The sequence below is a fragment of the Saccostrea echinata genome, unplaced genomic scaffold, assembly GCF_033153115.1.
Source record: "Saccostrea echinata isolate AGI-Se365-2 ecotype Australia unplaced genomic scaffold, CSIRO_AGI_Sech_v1 ptg000052l, whole genome shotgun sequence".
Taxonomy (NCBI): Eukaryota; Metazoa; Mollusca; class Bivalvia; order Ostreida; family Ostreidae; genus Saccostrea; species Saccostrea echinata.
Window position 1 is genome coordinate 13,571,216 of NW_026889801.1, and position 19,836 is coordinate 13,591,051.

Below are 19,836 nucleotides of genomic sequence, written 5' to 3' on the forward strand. Positions count from 1 at the left end.
GTACAAACAAACAGACAGACTGATAGATCAAAAACTATATCCCCACAAATCTTCTATTACATGTACAGGGGCACAAAGACAAAATCTGCAAATCACTTAAACCAATTCGATTAGGCCAGGCAGCATGTTTCCATCTGTGTAAAGGCGTGACCAATAGAGGTCACTACTTTACACAGTCATTAAATGAATTTCTTTATTACATGATTGAATAATTCTTAACTATTTGATTGGTTGAGATCCAACATTGTAGAGGAAAAAAAAAACTGTTATGGTCACCTGAACGTGACCTTTGAGAAAAATATAAGGATTTATTTTTTTTTTTCTACATTGGACTAAATTTAAAAATGATTGAGAACTTCTGAATGGATACAAATAGTTCTGGAAAGTTATTTCACTTGCAATTGACTCAGGTGAACACAACATTCAGGCACATGGTTTGGGGTGGGGTGCAGGGGGCTTGCCCCCTACCCACACTTTTTTCTGAACGTAAAATTTTACAATTAAATTGGAATATTTACAGGAGCTGTTTTTTTTCTACTTAACGAACAATGAAATTGATTTGAATGCCATTTTTATGTACGATTAGAAATATGCACGATGAAACTCGCGCTAAATTCTAACACTGAGTATATTTTTTCAAACGTTTGAGAAGCGGTAGCGGATTCGGGACATCTAATTTTAATTAGATTGGGTTGCAGGTGGCAACTGGCCTTTTGATACCCCTCCTTTCCTTCTTGTTGCAGTAGCATATGTATGGTGTAAAACTCTGCCACATGTATCCAAAAAAAATTCTTGTTGAAAAGATGAATTTGGAACCCCCCCCCCCCCTAATTATACTCTCTCTCCTGAAAGACAATATTATGTCCCTCAAATTTTGCCATATAAATATGCTATGGGAATGTATCATTTGTCATTTGCATCTTTCTGCATGCCTTCCATCAGTTTACATATTAGCTTAAGTACAAAGAAAATGTTGAAGATATAATTGTCAATCGTCGTACACTGATTAAAATTGATAATCACAATTCAAACATTTTATGATTTTGTGATGTTGACCTTCTCCATTCCGGCGCTGATCCAGGGTTTGTGTTAGAAGAAGCTCTATTAGATGGAAAGCGGTCTCTGTTGTCTTGGAGACAATTTTCTTGGTGGATCCAGGGCACTATTCAGTTGGGGTGCCCGCAGGAGAGAACTCCCGCAGGCTTTTGAAATTCAACAAACAGAGAACCTCATTTTGACTCAAAATGAGTGTAATTTTACTTTTGTACATCGATGTTTGACAGTGAAAGTACATGTAAATTTGAAATAATTTTCTTTGGTTTTAGTGGGGGCGTGCACCGGGAGCACCCCGACAGAATCTGCTCCTGCCATTGCATTGTTACGTGTGTTACATTTCCTTTTTTCCTATAAATTCCTATGTAAAAAAATATCAACTATTGTGGCCACACCCTACCCCTGTGGTTCAAGATTTCAACAAACTTGAACCTACACCACCTGAGGATACTTCCACATTATTTAAAAAATGATTCACTATGGCTCTTTGCTATTCTTGAGAAGAAGAGTTTTAATGACTTTTCCTATAAAATCCTATGTAAACATTTATTGCCTATTGTGGTCCCATCCTACCCTGGGAAGGGAGGAGGGTCATGATTTGAACAAACTTAAATTACATTACCTAGGGTTCCTATATATATATATATATATATATATATATATATATATATATATATATATATATATATATATATATATATATATGTACACACCTGTGTATATATATATATATATATATATATATATATATATATATATATATATATATATATATATATATATATATATATATATATATATATATATATATTAATATGACTAATCGTGGCTTTGCTGTGCTTGAGATGATTTGAAAATGTTTTTCATAATTATATATTTACATTCAACATGTATTTTGCTTATAAAGTGTGAAGAAAGCTACGGCATTCAAAACACCATAACACAGACATGGGGTCAAAAGGTTAAAGTATGCGTTTTATTTTGACTTCACAAACTTTGAACGCCGTGGAAGTGCAACGTCATAAACGAAAAAGTAAAACTTTGATCCCCCTTTGTGGCACCCACCCTCCCCCAGGGGACATAATTCAATCAACTTATAATCTACATTACATGTACCTCAGGAAGTTTTCACATAAGCTTCGTCTTTTCTGGCCCAGTGATTTTTCAACGTAAATTTTGTCTCCTGTTGTGGTTCTACCCATCACCCCGGGGACATGATTTGAACAATTTAAAATCTACACTTCCTTGTGAAGCTTTCACTTCAGTTTCATCTCTTTTCGACCAGTGGATCTTGAGAAGATTTTTTAATGACCCCACCCTATTTTCTGCATTTTCTTGATTATCTCCCCTTGGAATAGGACTTCATTTGAACAATTTAGAATCCTCTTTACCCAAGGACGCTTTGTGCCAACTGTGATTAAATTGGCTTTTGTCAGTGCAAATTTATCTGCGTTTGAATATATAATTGTAAAATCACCATAAGCATATCTCTCTCACGTCCAAACAGTATTCCAACAACTTTGTTCATTATTTCCTACAAACAAACACATAGATTATTTCTTATTAACAAGAAACCCCCTAAAATATATATCAGAGCCAAATGCCCATAATGCTTGCATGACATATATTCATTATCCCCCCTCATATAAAGGTCATATGCAGTGAGATCCCTTCTGTGTCATCCAACCCCCCCCCCCTTTTTTTTCTCCATACTTTAAACGAAAACAAATCTTCACTACACTGTACACCAGAATATTTGAAACTAAATTTTCAGCATTTTTCAACATTTCAGCCTTTGCATTAAGGAAGCTCTAAGCACTAATGAAAAATGCTTTTTGGACTTTGAGAAAAATATATCATATAAAGGTACATATATTCAGTGTATCTAGTTCATTTTCACCATAGGGTACCTGCCTTATTTCTGCAAAAAATGTTCAAAGACAATGAACTATTTGTGAACAGAAATCACTGTTGTTAACTTGAATCAGGATGTATTCAATTACTTCATCTTAGTCTAATATAACATTAAGAATACTTTAATGCATTAGAAATTGTGTCATTAACTGTAGATTCCCATTTATTCTATTTTTCTTCTAAGGGCAGATCACTCTAACTCAATAAAACTACCCGGCCTACAAATACAACTCTTTAGTGTGCAGTGTTTAGAGCTTCCTTAAGGAGATAATAAATATGTAGGATGTACATGTTTGATCATTGATAATTAGTCACCAAAGAGTCTGCTGATGTTACTCAGTTTTCAAGTTAATAAGGCTAAAGTGAACTTTTTGGATTAAGTGCCCTACATGTATATGTCCATTTATCTGTTTTCTGGTGCATCATACAGGTAAATTTTGTATATTTTTCATCTTCTTCCTAAAATTATAACCACTATAGCAATATCAATTTAACAGTGACACAGAACATTTTTGGTATATGAGGATAAAAAAGAAAACAAATTCACCAAATATGAGAACCAAGTTCCTTCAAAAGGGAGTAATAAAATTTAGAAAAATGAGACCCCACCCAATAAATAAATGATTTTTTTATGTAATGTATTGGTTGATATAGTGACAGTAAAGTACATGTATTATATATATTGTAATTTTGCTCAAATACTGCTTTATTGATAAAAAAAATCTTAATATATACAATGTAATTAATGTTCTTACTTTGTTGCAATTTAAATAAATAATCAATAAGAGATTATAAAACAAATTTCAAAGTTCTTACATTTTAATGTAAATATAAATGAGTTACTAATTAAAGAGTACATGATGATATCCCTCCCACCTCCTCCCTTAAAAAACTTAAGCCCTGAACAAACTGAAACGTACAAAAAAGTAAACAATATCAACAAACATAATTCCCTGGTACTGCCTAGTAATCTTGTTACTGCCATGTATCTTTAATTTCTACTTCACAGTCTTATCATCCCACTCAACTTGTAGCTCTGACGTTTATGTCATGTCACTGATGTTGCTTTCTTTTTTTTTTTTAAACTTATTTTTTTATTCTTAAGACCTTATCAATCTCATGAAATTGCTTGAGTGTTGAGAAATCTCATGAAATTGTTTGAGTGTTGAGTGTAGGAGTAAAAAGCCGCACACGTACACAAGTAACCGTTTTCATTCGGCAAGTAAATAAGAGTTCTTCATGCGTGTTACTGAATAAAAAGTTCTTTAAATAATACCTGGCTACATTACATGCTTGTATTTTTTAAAATAATGTTCTTACTTTAGTGTTCTGAGCTTTATCTACAAATTATTTACTGACAATTTTCATTTTTTATTTATGTTTGATTTGATTAAACACGTCTTCAAAAAACACATATTAACCTTTCTTCGTTTAATATAAAACAAAAACAATATAGATAAAAATAAAACACAAAAAACTATAGCCGAGCTCGTTGCAATGCAACGATTAGGTCTTCCGTCGGAGCTCCGGACAGGACATAGCGACCTCGAGTCAAGGTCATGCAACATTTTAAGGTTATAAACAATCCTGTAAGGGGCATCAACTTTCAATGTTTCAACAGTAGAAAGACAGTTAAGGAATGTAAAATTCCCCTGTCAGTGAACTTGAACTTGTCCAAATAACTTTGCGTCAAGCCATGACACATTCTGCAGCTGGTTAAGAGCAAACACCATCTGTATGTCACCGACATAAAAAAATTCACAGTCACGTATTCTTTCAGACTATTCATCCAAAACATCATATTCTAAGTGACCTCGAATTTAAGTCAAGGCCATTACACACTCTGGATGATATATTTATCATCTTTTCAGTGAAATGCAAATGCATGCAATTTTTTCTATTACAAAATTATGGACCTTTTTGTTTGTTTGTTTGTATGTTGTTTAAAGAACTTTTCAGTCATATGGAGACGCCACCATTTGCCGATGGAGATCTGCAAATTTTGACCTATACTCGGCATTCATGGCCATTGAGCAGTGAGGGATCTTTTTCGTGTCAGCACCTACTGCCAGACGGGACCTCAGTTTGTACGGTCTCATCCAACGGATCGGTCTCTGCGTCTCACAGTGGGATTCGAACCTGCGACGTAAGGATCAACTCCTTAATCCACGAATCTAGAGCAGACACTCTTACCACTGCGTCACGTGGGCGACTAGACCTTTTTGAATTTTACACTTATTATATCAGTGACCTTGAACTTGCCTAAATAACCTATGTTAAGGTCAAAAACAACCTTTGAACAAATTATGAGCTTCCAGTGATACTCAATGACAAAGATATACCTGAAAAAGAATATTGCACTTTTCTGTCGGTGACCTTGAACTTGCCAGAAAGACCTTGGATCAAGGTCAAAACACATTATTGGATCATAAGCAATCTCTGTATCAAGTAAAAACTTCCAGTGATTTTATATAACAAAGTTATAGCATGGGGAAAAAAATAATATTTATCTGCCAGTGACCTTGAACTTGCTGAAAAAACCTTTGTTCAAGGTCAGGACAAACCCTTCTCAAGCAATCTGAGAAAAAGTTTCCTGTGTTCCTCCCATCCGTTATAAATTTATAATCCAGGCACGAATTTTGCCACTTCTTCTGCCAGTCTAGTACTATGTTATCTCAAACCGGTGGAACATAAGCAATCTTTGTTCCAAGTATGAGCTTCCAAAATTATAGCACATACAGTAATCTTACACTTTTCTGTCAGTGACCTTGAACTTACAGGAATGACCTTGGATGAAGGTCGTGTCAAACCCTTTAATTTTGTCATAAGCAATTCCTCTATCAAGTATGATACTTGCTACTTTTTTCCAGTGACCTTGAACTTGCCGGAATGATGTTGGATCAAAACCATGACACACCCTCGGATCATTAGTAATCTTTGTACCAAGTTGACCTTCCAGTTTCTTCATAACAAAGTTATAATATCCTTGGCAAACTATCACGTACAGACGGACAGCTAGACAGACGGACAATGTGATTCCAGAAGACTCAAAACACCCCCACCCCAAACCCACACACTTCGTTTGGGGGGATATATAAATTCCTGTGTTAAATTATGAACACTCTTTCCGGCCCAAACCTTCTCCCTGGAATCAATATTTGAAAAAAAAAAAATGAATGTATGCTATGTTGGAAATTTTCTCATTCTAGTCCAGGGGTTCTTGAGAATACCATTTTCAAATGACCCCATGCGCGGATCTAGAGGGGTTTGGGGGCAGTTTAATGTATATACTAAGCCAAGTAAAAGTGACCATGCCCCCCCCCCCCCCCCCCAGAAAACGCGGACCCTTCCTCGAAAACGCGTATCTGTGTTAAAATGGTATGAAAAGTCTTAGGTATGAAGCTTTAAAAGTGAAGGACCCCCCCCCCCCCCAATACAAACATTCAAACACACACACGAAATTGGTTTTTCACGTTTGGGAAAAGAGTTTCTTTTTTTGGGCTCGTCAAGAAATTTCTGGGTTGAAATATTTTTTTTTATTGGGATCCCCCCCCCCCCGTGGAAAAAAATTCCTTGATCCGCGCCTGGACCCCATCTAATTTTTACTACATGTATCTGTTAAAAGAGGATGTGACCCTTCATTTGAATAAAACTTTACCAAAAATATTCTGTGTTAATTTTCGTTGTTATGGTCCTGTGGTTCTTGTTAAAAATAAGAAAAATTTACAAGTAGCTTTAGAACAACAACGACGATAACGCTAATATACACCAAGAAAGCAAACAAAGATGAAGAATTATGAACAGAAAAGCTTCCTTGGGTCTTTGGCTTGGAAGGTGAGATACTTATTAAAAATTGAAATTATTTTGTCATTTTTTTTTTACAATCGACGGGCCTGCATTTCAAAGAGAGAGAGAAGGAGAGAATTTCTAGCTAGGTCTTTGAATAACAGTGACATCGGTTCAGAAAACAAGGTCCCTAGGAATGTACATGTATATAAAATAGGCAGTGCCTATCTCTCTCGGAATTCATCACCTGCTTCTGTAAAGCTCCATCCTCACTTGTACTGACATGTACCTGGTATATCCGACTGCGGAAGGAAAACTTTCTATTTATTTCGAGGATGGGGGTATACGTATAGTGATGAGAGGAAATTTATTCACCTATACGTTCATTAAATATGAAAGATTGCTTCTGAGTATTTGTATACGATCGCACGACTTTCGTGTTAATTTATAAAAGTTGGATTATGTAAGCAAAGAACTAAACTAACATTTGTTGTAGATGAATAAAATAATTAATTAGCCGTTAATAAGTTTTTTTTTAACATCTATAAGAACCACTTTATTTTGAGAAACAAATAATCGTCCTATTATGGGCGCCCATGTATATTAGAGAAGGTGTTTAATTAAAACATAATTCAGATATCAACATCCAAGAGAACAACACATTCTTTTTCAGTGGCGAATACAGGAATCTTGAAAAGGGGGCCCGACCAGTTTTGGGTCGGGGTAGGGGGGCCCAAAGCCACATAAAAAATTGATTTATTAAATCTTGTGTATATTTTGGATACAAAAGGGGAGGCCCCCTGAACCTCCTCTAAATCTGCCAGTGTTTTTTTTTTCCATTATAAAGCGAAATATTCCAGACATTTAATAAAAATCTCGAACCCGATCTATTTAACGCGTTGACAAAGTCAAACAGACGGTTTTAGTTTTTAGGGCATTTTTACAGTGATATAAGAAAAGTCTGATAATTGCTGTTAATTTTAAGAAAAAAAGTTCGTCATTTTTCAACCTCGTTCGGTATAATATAATTTACTGATAATTTTTTCCGTTAAGGAGGAACACATGGACGAAAGATAAAAAAGCGGTATTCTGCATGTACATGTACACATCATTGCTATAATTGTATACTCGCGATTAAACCCCAAATCCTTCGTTACATTGCATTTGGGTATAATTTTCACATGTTTTCAGGCGGATAATCATTTATTTTTATCTGTCTAAAGACAATAATTTCAGTTAATAGATAAATGTTTTTATTTCGTCGTTTTTTCCCCATCCTTTTGGTTTACACGTTTGCTTTGTACACAAAAGCGTTTGTTCATGTACCGCTGTTTCTATACGCTATCGATGTGATCAGGGAGAACATGATATCATCCAGCAATTTACTTCTTATGAAAACACTTAATGAACATATTAGGTGAAAATATACATACCCGTTAGTATCTTAGTACCTTAGTATCGACCTGTTTAATTGCAGTGTCACCAACCGTAACGATCGCTGGCCAGGACTTGAATATAATTTATTACCGTTATTAGAACAACTCGTCAGCTGAGCGGACGTATGATTTAAACAGTAAAATAGGGAAATTCCAGAGTTCGAAGTGTATTTAATTTGTGCGCTCTTCCACATAAACAAATAAAACCGCATTTACGCGTACTTACATGCATGTACCAGTAATTCGTGTCATTGTTAAATTCAGTTTATTAGATGAAATAAAACAAATGCATGAGATTAATCTTCCTAAACAACACGTTTTTAAAACAATCTATCAGATATAAGGGACGGTATAAAATAACAAAGAAAATAACGGGTTTGTGTTTGTAATTAATTTAGAATGAGAACAAATCTTAACCTGTCAAATCAATTATAAAACATACTTCGTTTTCCAGACACTAATTGCCATGCGTAATCTTCACATGCACTGACCAAGAGGTCACAAGTTTGAAATGTATGGCTTCTCATTGCGTGAGTTTTGTCAACACATGTCGGAGTAAACTATCTAAGCCAATTGATTCCCAAAGAAATCTGCATAGGAAGGTTTTTTTGGTACACTTTTTAACGGTAAAATTCTTTCGACGCTCGATAGAATTTTCAAATACAAGTGAAATTTTTAGGTTACTTGCGTCCGACCTAGTATTTTGTATGCAATAATATTGTAAGTTAGGAAGAAAATAATACAAACTCAAAAGTAGTTAATTTTATTTTAGATTTTCCTGACAATTAAAAATGTGACCTCTACGTACAATTATCGTGAAAATTATATACATGCTGTTTAATGTTCATGAAAGAAATAGCAACTTGTTAAATAATAACATTAAAGATAAATAAACTATTTCTTTAATACGCAAACAAAGTGGTCTTTTCGGCATTCAAAATGCATTGAATTTGAAGTGAATAAGTGAAAGGCAGTTAAGACTAGCTGATTAAAACGAGCGAGTGATAAACAGTAAGACGAAATCATATGAAAGATTCGAAATGATTTTAAAGTAATTTTCCACAAAGCGCAATTATCTCAACATCGAGAAATACAATGTTTATAAGAATAAATATGCAACTTTCTTGTAATTCAGCGAATAAAATATAAATTGAAATGTACTAGCGACTTAATCAAAGATATTATGAAATAGTCTGAAAGATTCAACATATTTATGCACTCATCACTTATTTAACAAAATGTATTTGGAATGGCCATTCTATAGTTTGTTTTGTGTATGACCTTAGGTCGCTGGTTCACAGGCCGATTGATCCTCGGTGACCTCCTTTGCCACGCGCTATCGAGGGAGGGGTTACATAATTGTAAACACACAAGGTGAATGTAAAAGGCATGTACTTAATGGCTTTGAATAGTCTTTGTTTAAAGTTTTGTTTTATTTTCTAACTTTATTGTTTGTTTTTATATGATAAGAAGAAATGAAATATATGGAGATAACGAACAGTATTCAAGCTCAAAAGTCCATTAAACAATACAAAATAGGAGCAGAGCAAACACGGACCTCCAAACATCAGAGGTGGGATCAGGTGCCATGGAGGAGTGAGCATCCCCTGCCGACCGGTCACACCCGCCGTGTGCTCCTTGTCATGATCGGGAAATAACGGAAAAATCCGCCGACAATTCAGTGTGTAAATAATGGCCTAACAATTAGTATGAAAAACGTCAGTCAGCATTTGACTCAATGATAAATTGTATTTGCTGACAAGGTCATTGTATCGACCATAGAACTTACGAAATGATGACTTTAAACGAGACAGCTGATATTCTTGTTTCATCAACTTATTTGTCAATAATTTACCTCGTTTTAGAAATTGTACATACGTAGAGCATGCTCTTCCGTATCGAATCAACTGAGAGATATATACCCCGTATGCAGGTGATGAAGGTATATTGCTGCATAAGTCAGGGAAGTTGGCGATTGAAAAGTTAAAGTCATCACGTTTATCATAAACTTGGTTGTTAGATTACCATTAACGTCTTTTTCAAGTAAAATATCCAAATATGAAACAGATGTGTCAGACTCTGTGGTATCTTTTATCTCAAGTTCACCAGGATATATCGTATCGACATAAGAATGAAAATAGCCATTGTTAATTGACAATACGTCGTCGATATATCTAAATGTCGAGTTGAACGCCACAGCAAGTGTTTTCTTCTTTTAACGCACAAGATTTTGGACAAATTCTGCTTCATATGAATACAAAAAAAGGTCTGCTAATAACGGGGCGCAATTGGTACCCATAGGAATTCCAATAGATTGTTGGAAGACCTGGTCTCCAAAAACCACATAGATATTGTCAATCAGAAACTCAAGCATCTTTTTAATGTCAACTTCAGAGTACTTGTGTGTACAATCAGAGTGTTTTTTAACAAAATAATTTTGCAAATGACCAATGACAAGGTAAGTATATTTACGAGTTCCATTTTTATTGAAAAAGCAGCTGGACTTTAATTTATCGTGGGGAATGGTTGTGTATAAAGTTGAAAAGTCGTAAGTTTTTAAGCTGTTGATTTTGGTAAAATCTTCTGATTTCAAATTTTCCAAAAGTTCCTTGGAATTTTTAAGTATCCACATCTGATTTACACCACTTCTCGAATATATTGTTGCACAGTACTCTTGAAGTTTCTCCTTCACCACTGTTAATATCTTAGTGAGGTTTCCCTGTTTAGTAGACTGGTTTATCCAAATTTGAAAACAAACTAAATAAAAGGGAAAGTTGTCGGTAAATAATTTGGAAATAAAGCACAAAATACTTCAAGAACCTGATTCTAAAGAATATTAGCATCTAATGTAGCTAGGTTTATTATTTAAAGTAAGTTTATTTTAATTACACGCATGATGAGCTCTTGTTTACTTGCTGAAAGAAAACACTTACCTGTATATGTGTTATGCTTCTAGCTCATTTTGAACACAAGACTCAAACAAAATAACGTTTTCTTGAGATCAATAAGATGTTAAATAACAACTTTAATTACGGCAGCTATTTCGAAATATTTACCGTTTTTGAGTTACAAAGCAAAAAATTTAAAGGGCCCCAGATCCCTAATTTTAGGGGCCAGACCCTTTTTAGTGGTGTCAAATGAAAGACCTTAAAATTGTGCACAACTTTTACTCTACATGTTTTATCAAAATATGTTTAGTTTAGAAGATAAAAAAGGAAAAAATGTGTAAATTTTCGCTCTTTTAGGCGTTCTAATTTTTGACCCCTCTCTAGCGCCATTTTGAATACAGAAATTGAAAAACAAAAACCGATGTGCACAACTTCAGTGCTTCTATTATTTAAATTCGGTAGAATTTCTACTCCAGCTTTTGTAGTCTCTGAGCCTTTGTCTGGAAATGAAGCGTCATAAATTTTCATTTAAAGGGAGATAACCCAAAAGTAAATTTTTGAAATGTTTGACAGCATTTTGATAGAGTTTTGTAAACCCTGCAAATTTGAGCAAAATCCGCTGAGAAATGAGCAAGATATGAGGTCTAAAAGTTGGCGTCTAGGAAAAAAAAGAATAATAAGAACTAGATGAGATCTCGTTGCGAGCAACGAGTGGGTCTTCCGTCCGATTTTTGATAAGATGAGATAAGAATTTGACTGAGATTTTCGTTCAAATATAATGATATAAATAAATTGTTAAGACGAACAATTTTGCTTTGATAATGTTTAACAAAATATTGATCATTAAAGGGTTATAGATTAAAGACTTTCGGCCCTTCTTGGCCCCTAATGTGAGAGGTCAGCCCCTTTTTCTTGATATCATCTTAAAGTTCTCATGATTTTGAACACTTTTTGTTCAACAACTATTCAGCAATTCTTTTTTGTTTTCGAGATATATGCAAAAGAAATATTAAGGGCTGGCCCTTCAAGTCCTAAATGGGGACGTCTAGCAAAAATTCAAAGAGTGCATATTGTTCAGAATATTATTTTGAACGTCTTTTGTTCAATACTGTTTATCAAAATATTTTTCCTTTTCGAGACATATTGCGCCAAAGATTATGCAATCTGGCCCCTAAAGACCCCTTATTGCGTATCATATGATATCAACATCAAGTTATTTAGATAAAGTGTGTGAAGAACTATTTCGCTTCAGTAATATATTACAAAATATTGATCATTAAAGAGTTATTGATTGTATACTTTCGGCCCCTCTCGGCCCCTAATTTAAGGGGTCAGACCCTTTTCCTTGATATCACTTTAAAGCTCTCTTGATTTTTTACACTTTTTGTTCAACAACTAGTCAGATATTCTTTTTCGTTTCTGAGATATTTGCAAAAGAAGTATTTAGGGGCCGGCCCTCCAACTCCTTAATGGGGACGTTTAGCAAAAAATGAAAGGTTGCATCTTGTTTAGAACATTATTTTGGACATCTTTTGTTCATTATTGCTGATCAAAATATTTCCCACTTTTGAGATATAAAGCGGTAAAGATTTAGCATTCTGGCCCCTTATGGTCCCTAATTATGTAACATATGATGTGAATATCATAATATATAGTTGTAAATTGTTGAGATAAACATTTTTGCTTCAGTAATGCATTACAAAATATTGATCGTTAAAGAGTTATTGTTCAAAGACTTTCGGCCCCTCTCAGCCCCTTTTGTGAGGGTCCAGCCCCTTTTTCTTCACATCACTTTAAAGCTCTCATGATTTTGAACACTTTTTGTTCAACAACTAGTCAGAAATTCTTTTTCGTTTCTGAGATATTTGCAAAAGAAGTATTTAGGGGCTGGCCCTTCAACTCCTTAATGTGGACGTTAAGCAAAAAATGAAAGGTTGCATATTGTTCAGAATATCATTTTGAACATCTTTTGTTCAATATTGCTTTTCAAAATATTCCATACGTTTAAGATATAAAGCGTCAAAGATTTAGCATTCTGGCCCCTTATGGCCCCTAATTATGTAACAAATGATATGAATATCATAATATATAGTTATTAATTGTTGAGATAAGCATTTTTGTTTCAGTAACGCATTACAAAATATTGATCGTTAAAGAGTTATTAATTTAAGACTTTCGGCCCCTCTCAGGCCCTAATGTGATGAGTCAGCCCTTTTTCTTTGATATCATATAAAAGATCTTGTAATTCTACACAATTTCTGTTCAATATAGTTTAACAAAATACTCATAGTTAAAAAGTTATCGTCAGAAATGTCTCTAAAATTCACTCATGATTCGTGTCCTTAATTTTGACCCCTACCGAGCTTCCATACTAGGCACTTTCGGAAGATTTGAAAACCCAGGTGATCAATGGCAACATGTCCTCTATCATCGCTGAAAATTTCAGCACACTAGCTTTAATCGTTTTTGAGTTCCGTTGCAGACAAGGAGGTCCTCTGAATTTTGATTAAAGGGCGATAACTTCCGACCGGAAGTGAATTTCAAAAAAATGAGAAAAAAGTATAAGGTTCAGACAAAGATACATCTTCCCTGAATTTTTCAAGTAAATCGATCGAGCCAACTCCGAGAAATCTTCTGCACAAAAATTGTAAAGAAAAAAAGGAATAATAATAATAATAACTAGATGCGATCTCGTTGCGAGCAACGAGTGGGTCTTCCGTCCGATTTTTGATAAGATGAGATACGTATTTAACTGAGATTTTTGTTCATAAATATATAAATAGTCAAAACGTACAATTTGCTTCAGTTGTGTTTAACGAAATTTTGATCATTAAAGAGTTATGAATAAAAGGTTTTTGTCCCCTCTTAGGGCACCTAAAAAACGTAATATTTGATGAAGATTTTAAAATACATATAGTAGGATCGTGAAGATGAACATTACTGTTAAAGAGTTACAGATAAAAGACTTTTGGCCCCTCTGAGCCGCTAGAACATTATTCTAAACAACTTTTGTTCAATATTGCTTTTCAAAATATTTCCTCCTTTCGAGATATAATGCATCAAAGATTAAGCATTCTGGCCCCTTATGGCCCTTAATTACGTAATATTTTATGAAAATTTTAAAATATATGGTTGCAAATTGTGAAGATGAACATTTTTGTTTCAATAATTAATGTCAAAATATTTAACGTTAAAAAGTTATAGGTGAAAGACTTTTGGCCCCTCTGAGCCCCTTTTTTTAGGGGTCAGCCCCTTTCTCTTGATATCACATGAAAGGTCTTGTAATTCTGAAGACTTTTTGTTCAACAACTATTCAGAAGTTTCGTTTCGTTTTCGAGATATGTAGACTTGAAATATTTAGGGGCCGTCCCTTTATGTCCTTATAGGGGCTGTTTAGGAAAAATTCAAAGGATGCACATTGTTGAGACCATCATTCTAAATAACTTTTGTTCAATATTGCTTTTCAAAATGTTTCCCCTTTTCGAGATATAAAGCGTCAAAGATTAAGCATTCTGGCCCCTTATGGCCCCTAATTATGCAAAATTTGTAAGAAAATTTTAAGATATATAGTTGCAGATTGTGAAGATGAACATTTTTGCTTCACTACTTAATATCAAAATATTTAACGTTAAAAAGTTATAGGTGAAAGACTTTTGGCCCCTCTAAGCCCCTTATTTGAGGGGTCAGCCCCTTTCTCTTGACATCACATGAAAGGTCTTGTAATTCTGAAGACTTTCTGTTCAACAACTATTCAGAAGTTTCGTTTCGTTTTCGAGAGTCGTAGACTTGAAATATTTAGGGGCCGTCCCTTTAAGTCCTTAAAGGGGCTGTTTAGGAAATATTTAAAGGATGCATATTGTTGACACCATCATTCTAAACAACTTTTGTTCAATATTGCTTTTCAAAATGTTTCCCCTTTTCGAGATATAATGCGTCAAAGATTTAACATTCTGGCCCCTTATGGCCCCTAATTACGTAATATTTTATAAAAAATTTAAAATATATGGTTGCAAATTGTGAAGATGAACATTTTTGCTTCAATAATTAATATCAAAATATTTAACGTTAAAAAGTTATAGGTGAAAGACTTTTGGCCCCTCTGAGCCCCTTATTTGAGGGGTCAGCCCCTTTCTCTTGATATCACATGAAAGGTCTTGTAATTCTGAATACTTTTTGTTCAACAACTATTCAGAAGTTTCGTTTTGTTTTCGAGATATGTAGACTTGAAATATTAAGGGGCCGTCCCTTTAAGTCCTTATAGGGGCTTTTTAGGGAAAATTCAAAGGATGCACATTGTTGAGACTATCATTCTAAACAACATTTGTTCAATATTGCTTTTCAAAATGTTTCCCCTTTTCGAGATATAAAGCATCAAATATTTAGCATTCTGGCCCCTTGTGGCCCCTATATATGTGACATATGACGTAAAAATCAAAATATATAGTTGTAGTTTGTTAAGATAAGTATTTTTGCTTCAGTAATGTATACCAAAATGTTGCTTGTTTAAGAGTTATCTATTAAAGACTTTTGGCCCCTCTCGGCCCCTAATGTGATGAGTCAGCGCTTTTTTCTTGATATCATGTTACAGATCTTTTCATTTTGCACAAATTCTGTTCAATATGTTTTAACAAAATAACTATACTTTAAAAGATATGACACAAAATGTCTCAAAAATTCACTCATGATTGGTGTCCTAAATTTCGACCCCTACCGAGCTTCCATACTAGGCACTTCCGGAAAATATCTAAACCCAGGTGCATAATGGCAACATGTCCTCTATCATCACTAAAAATTTCAGCGCTCTAGCTTAAGCCGTTTTTGAGTTCCAGCGCAGACAAGAAGGTCCTCTAAATTTTGATAAAAGGGAGATAACTTCCGACCGGAAGTACATTTCAAAAAATTGAAAAATACGTATAAGGTTCAGGTAAAGATACATCTTCCCTGAAATTTTCAAGTAAATCGATCGAGCCATCTCCGAGAAATCTTCTGCACAAAAATTGTAAAGAAAAAAAGAATAATAACTAGATGCGATCTCGTTGCGAGCAACGAGTGGGTCTTCCGTCCGATTTTTGATAAGATGAGGTCAGAATTTGACTGAGATTTTTGTTCAAATATAATGATAAAAATAAATTAAGACGAAAATTTTGCTTCAGTAGTGTGTATTAAAATATTGATCATTAAAAAGTTATAGATTAAAGACTTTCGGCCCGTCCTGGCCCCTATTTTGAGGGGCCAGTCCTTTTTTCTTGGTATCTTCCTATAGCTCTCATGATTTTGAACATTTTCAACAACTATTCTGAAATTCTTTTTCGCTTCCGAGATATATGCAAACGAAATATTTAGGGGCTGGCCCTTCAACTCCTTAATGGGGCCGTTTAGCAAAAATGAAAAGGTTACATATTGTTTAAAACCTTATTTTGAACATCTTTTATTCAACACTGCTTATCAAAATATTTCCCAATTTCGGGATATAGAGTGCCAAAGATTTGTCATTCTGGCCCCTTGTGGCCCCTAATTATGTAACATATGATGTGAATATTATAATATATAGTTGTAAATTGTTGAGATAAACATGTTTGCTTCAGTAATGAATTACAAAATGTTGACCATTAAAGAGTTATTCATCAGAGACTATTGGCCCCTCTCAGCCCCTATTTTGAGGGGCCAGTCCCCTTTTCTTCATATCACTTTAAAGCTCTTATGCTTTTGAACATTTTTTGTTCAACAACTATTCAGAAATTCTTTTTCGTTGCCGAGATATTAGCAAAAGAAGTATTTAGGGGCCGGCCCTTTAACTCCTTATTGGGGACATTAAGCAAAAAATAAAAGGTTGCATATTGTTCAGAACATTATTTTGAACATCTTTTGTTCAGTATTGCATATCAAAATATTTCACACTTTCTGATATATATAGCGTTAAAGATTTTGCATTCTGGCCCCTTATGACCCCTAATTATGTAACATATAATGTGAATATCATAATATGTAGTTGTAAATCGTTAATATTAACATTTTTGCTTCAGTAATGCATTACAAAATATTGATCGTTAACGAGTTATTGATTAAAGACTTTCGGTCCCTCTCGGCCCTTATTTTGAGGGGCCAGCCCCTTTTTCTTCATACCACTTTAAAGCTCTTATGATTTTGAACACTTTTTGTTCAACAACTATTCAGAAATTCTTTTTCGTTTCCGAGATATTAGCAAAAGAAGTATTTAGGGGCCGGCCCTTTAACTCCTTATTGGGGACGTTAAGCAAAGAATAAAAGGTTGCATATTGTTCAGAACATTATTTTGAACATTTTTTGTTCAGTATTGCATATCAAAATATTTCACACTTTCGAGATATATAGCGTTAAAGATTTTGCATTCTGGCCCCTCATGGCCCCTAATTATGTAACATATAATGTGAATATCATAATATGTAGTTGTATATCGTTAATATTAACATTTTTGCTTCAGTAATGCATTACAAACTATTGATCGTTAACGAGTTATTGATTAAAGACTTTCGGTCCCTCTCGGCCCTTATTTTGAGGGGCCAGCCCCTTTTTCTTCATACCACTTTAAAGCTCTTATGATTTTGAACACTTTTTGTTCAACAACCATTCAGAAATTCCTTTTCGTTTCCGAGATAATAGCAAAAGAGGTATTTAGGGGCCGGCCCTTTAACTCCTTAATTGGGACGTTTAGAGAAAAATGAAACGTTGCATATTGTTTAGAACATTATTTTGAACATCTTTTGTTCAATATTGCTTATCAAAATATTTCCCACTTTTGAAATATAAAACGTCAAAGATTTTGCATTCTGGCCCCTAATGGCCCCTAAATATGTAATATATGATGTGAATTTTAAAATATATAGTTGTAAATTGTTGAGTTAAACATTTTTGCTTCAGTAATGCATTACAAAATTTTGATCGTTAAGGAGCTATTGACTGAAGACTTTCGGCCCCTCTCGGCCCCTAATGTGATGAGTCAGCCCTTTTTCTTTGATATCATATAAAAGATCTTGTAATTCTACACAATTTCTATTCAATATGTTTTTAAAAAATCTCTATAGTTTTAGAGATATGATAAAAAATGTCTCGAAAATTCACTTCTGATTCATGTCCTAAATTTCGACCCCTACCGAGCTTCCATACTAGGTACTTCCGGAAAATTTGAAAACCCAGGTGCAAAACTTCAACATGTCGTCTATAATCGCTGAAAATTTCAGCACTCTAGCTTTTGCCGTTTCTTAGTTTTTGTGTCGACAAAATGGTTATCTGAAAATCGATTAAAGGGCGATAACTTCCGACCGGAAGTGTATTTTAAGGATTTGAACAAAAAAGGATCATCTTCAGATCAAAAGGCATTACCCCTGAAAATTTCATGAAAATCGATCAAACCGTTTGCGAGATATCTTCTGCACAAAAAATGTAAAGAAAAAGTGGAATAATAATAATAATAATAAAAGTGAAAAAGAAACAATACAATAATAGAAGGGTCTTCCGTTGGAGACGGAAGACCCTAACTAGATGCGATCTCGTTGCGAGCAACGAGTGGGTCTTCCGTCCGATTTTTGATAAGATGTGATAAGAATTTGACTGAGACTTTCGTTCAAAGATAATGATATAAATAAATTGTTAAGACGACCAATTTTGCTTCAGTAATCTATAACAAAAAATTGATCATTAAAGATTATAGATTAAAGACTTTCGGCCCGTCTTGGCCCCTACTACACTTTTTGTTCAACAACTATGCAGAAATTCTTTTCCGTTTCCGAGATATATGCAAAAGAAATATTTAGGGGCCGGCCCTTCAACTCCTTAATGGAGACGTTTAGCAAAAGTTGAAGGTTACATATTGTTCAGAACATTATTGTGAACACCTTTTATTCAATATTGCTTAGCAAAATATTTCCCACTTTCGAGATATAAAGCGTCAAAGATTTAGCATCCTGGCCCCTAATGTCCCCTTATAACGTAACATATGATGCCACCAACATGTTATATAGTTAAGGAAGGTGAAGATGATCTATTTTGCCTTAGTAATGTATTACAAAATATTGATCGTTTAAGAGTTATTGATGAAAGACTTTCGTCCCTTATTTTGAGGGGCCAGCCCCTTTTTCTTGATATCGCCTTAAAGCTCTTATGATTTTGAACACTTTTTGTTGAACAACTATTCAGAAATTCTTTTTCGTTTTCGAGATGTATGCAAAAGAAATATTTAGGGACCGGCCCTTCAACTCCTTAATGGAGACGTTTAGCAAATATTGAAAGGTTAAATATTGTTCAGAACATTATTGTGAATATCTTATATTCAATATTGCTTAGCAAAATATTTCCCACTTTCGAGATATAAAGCGTCAAAGATTTAGTATTTCGGCCCCTCGCGACCCCTAATTATGTAACATATGATGTGAATAACATAATATATAGTTGTAGTTTGCTCAGATAAACATTTTTGCTGCAGTAATATTTTACAAAATATTGATCGTTAAAGAGTTATTGATGAAAGACTTTCGGCCCCTATCGGCCCCGATTTTGAGGGGCCAGCCCCTTTTTCTTGATATCACATTAAGGCTCTTATGATTTTGAACACATTTTGTTTAACAACTATCCAGAAATTTTTTTTCGTTTCCGAGATATATGCAAAAGAAATATTTAGGGGCCGGCCCTTCAACTCCTTAATGGGGACGCTTAGCAAATATTGAAACGTTACATATTGTGTAGCACATTATTTTGAACATCTTTTGTTCAATATTGCTTAGCAA

General features: G+C 34.2%; 1 protein-coding gene across 9 annotated transcripts in view; it reads right to left on the reverse strand.

Moving 5' to 3' along the window:
* The window catches only part of LOC133203844 (uncharacterized), a 161,697-nt gene that overhangs the window by 100,444 nt on the left and 41,417 nt on the right, over window positions 1–19,836 (reverse strand). The window lies entirely within an intron of this gene.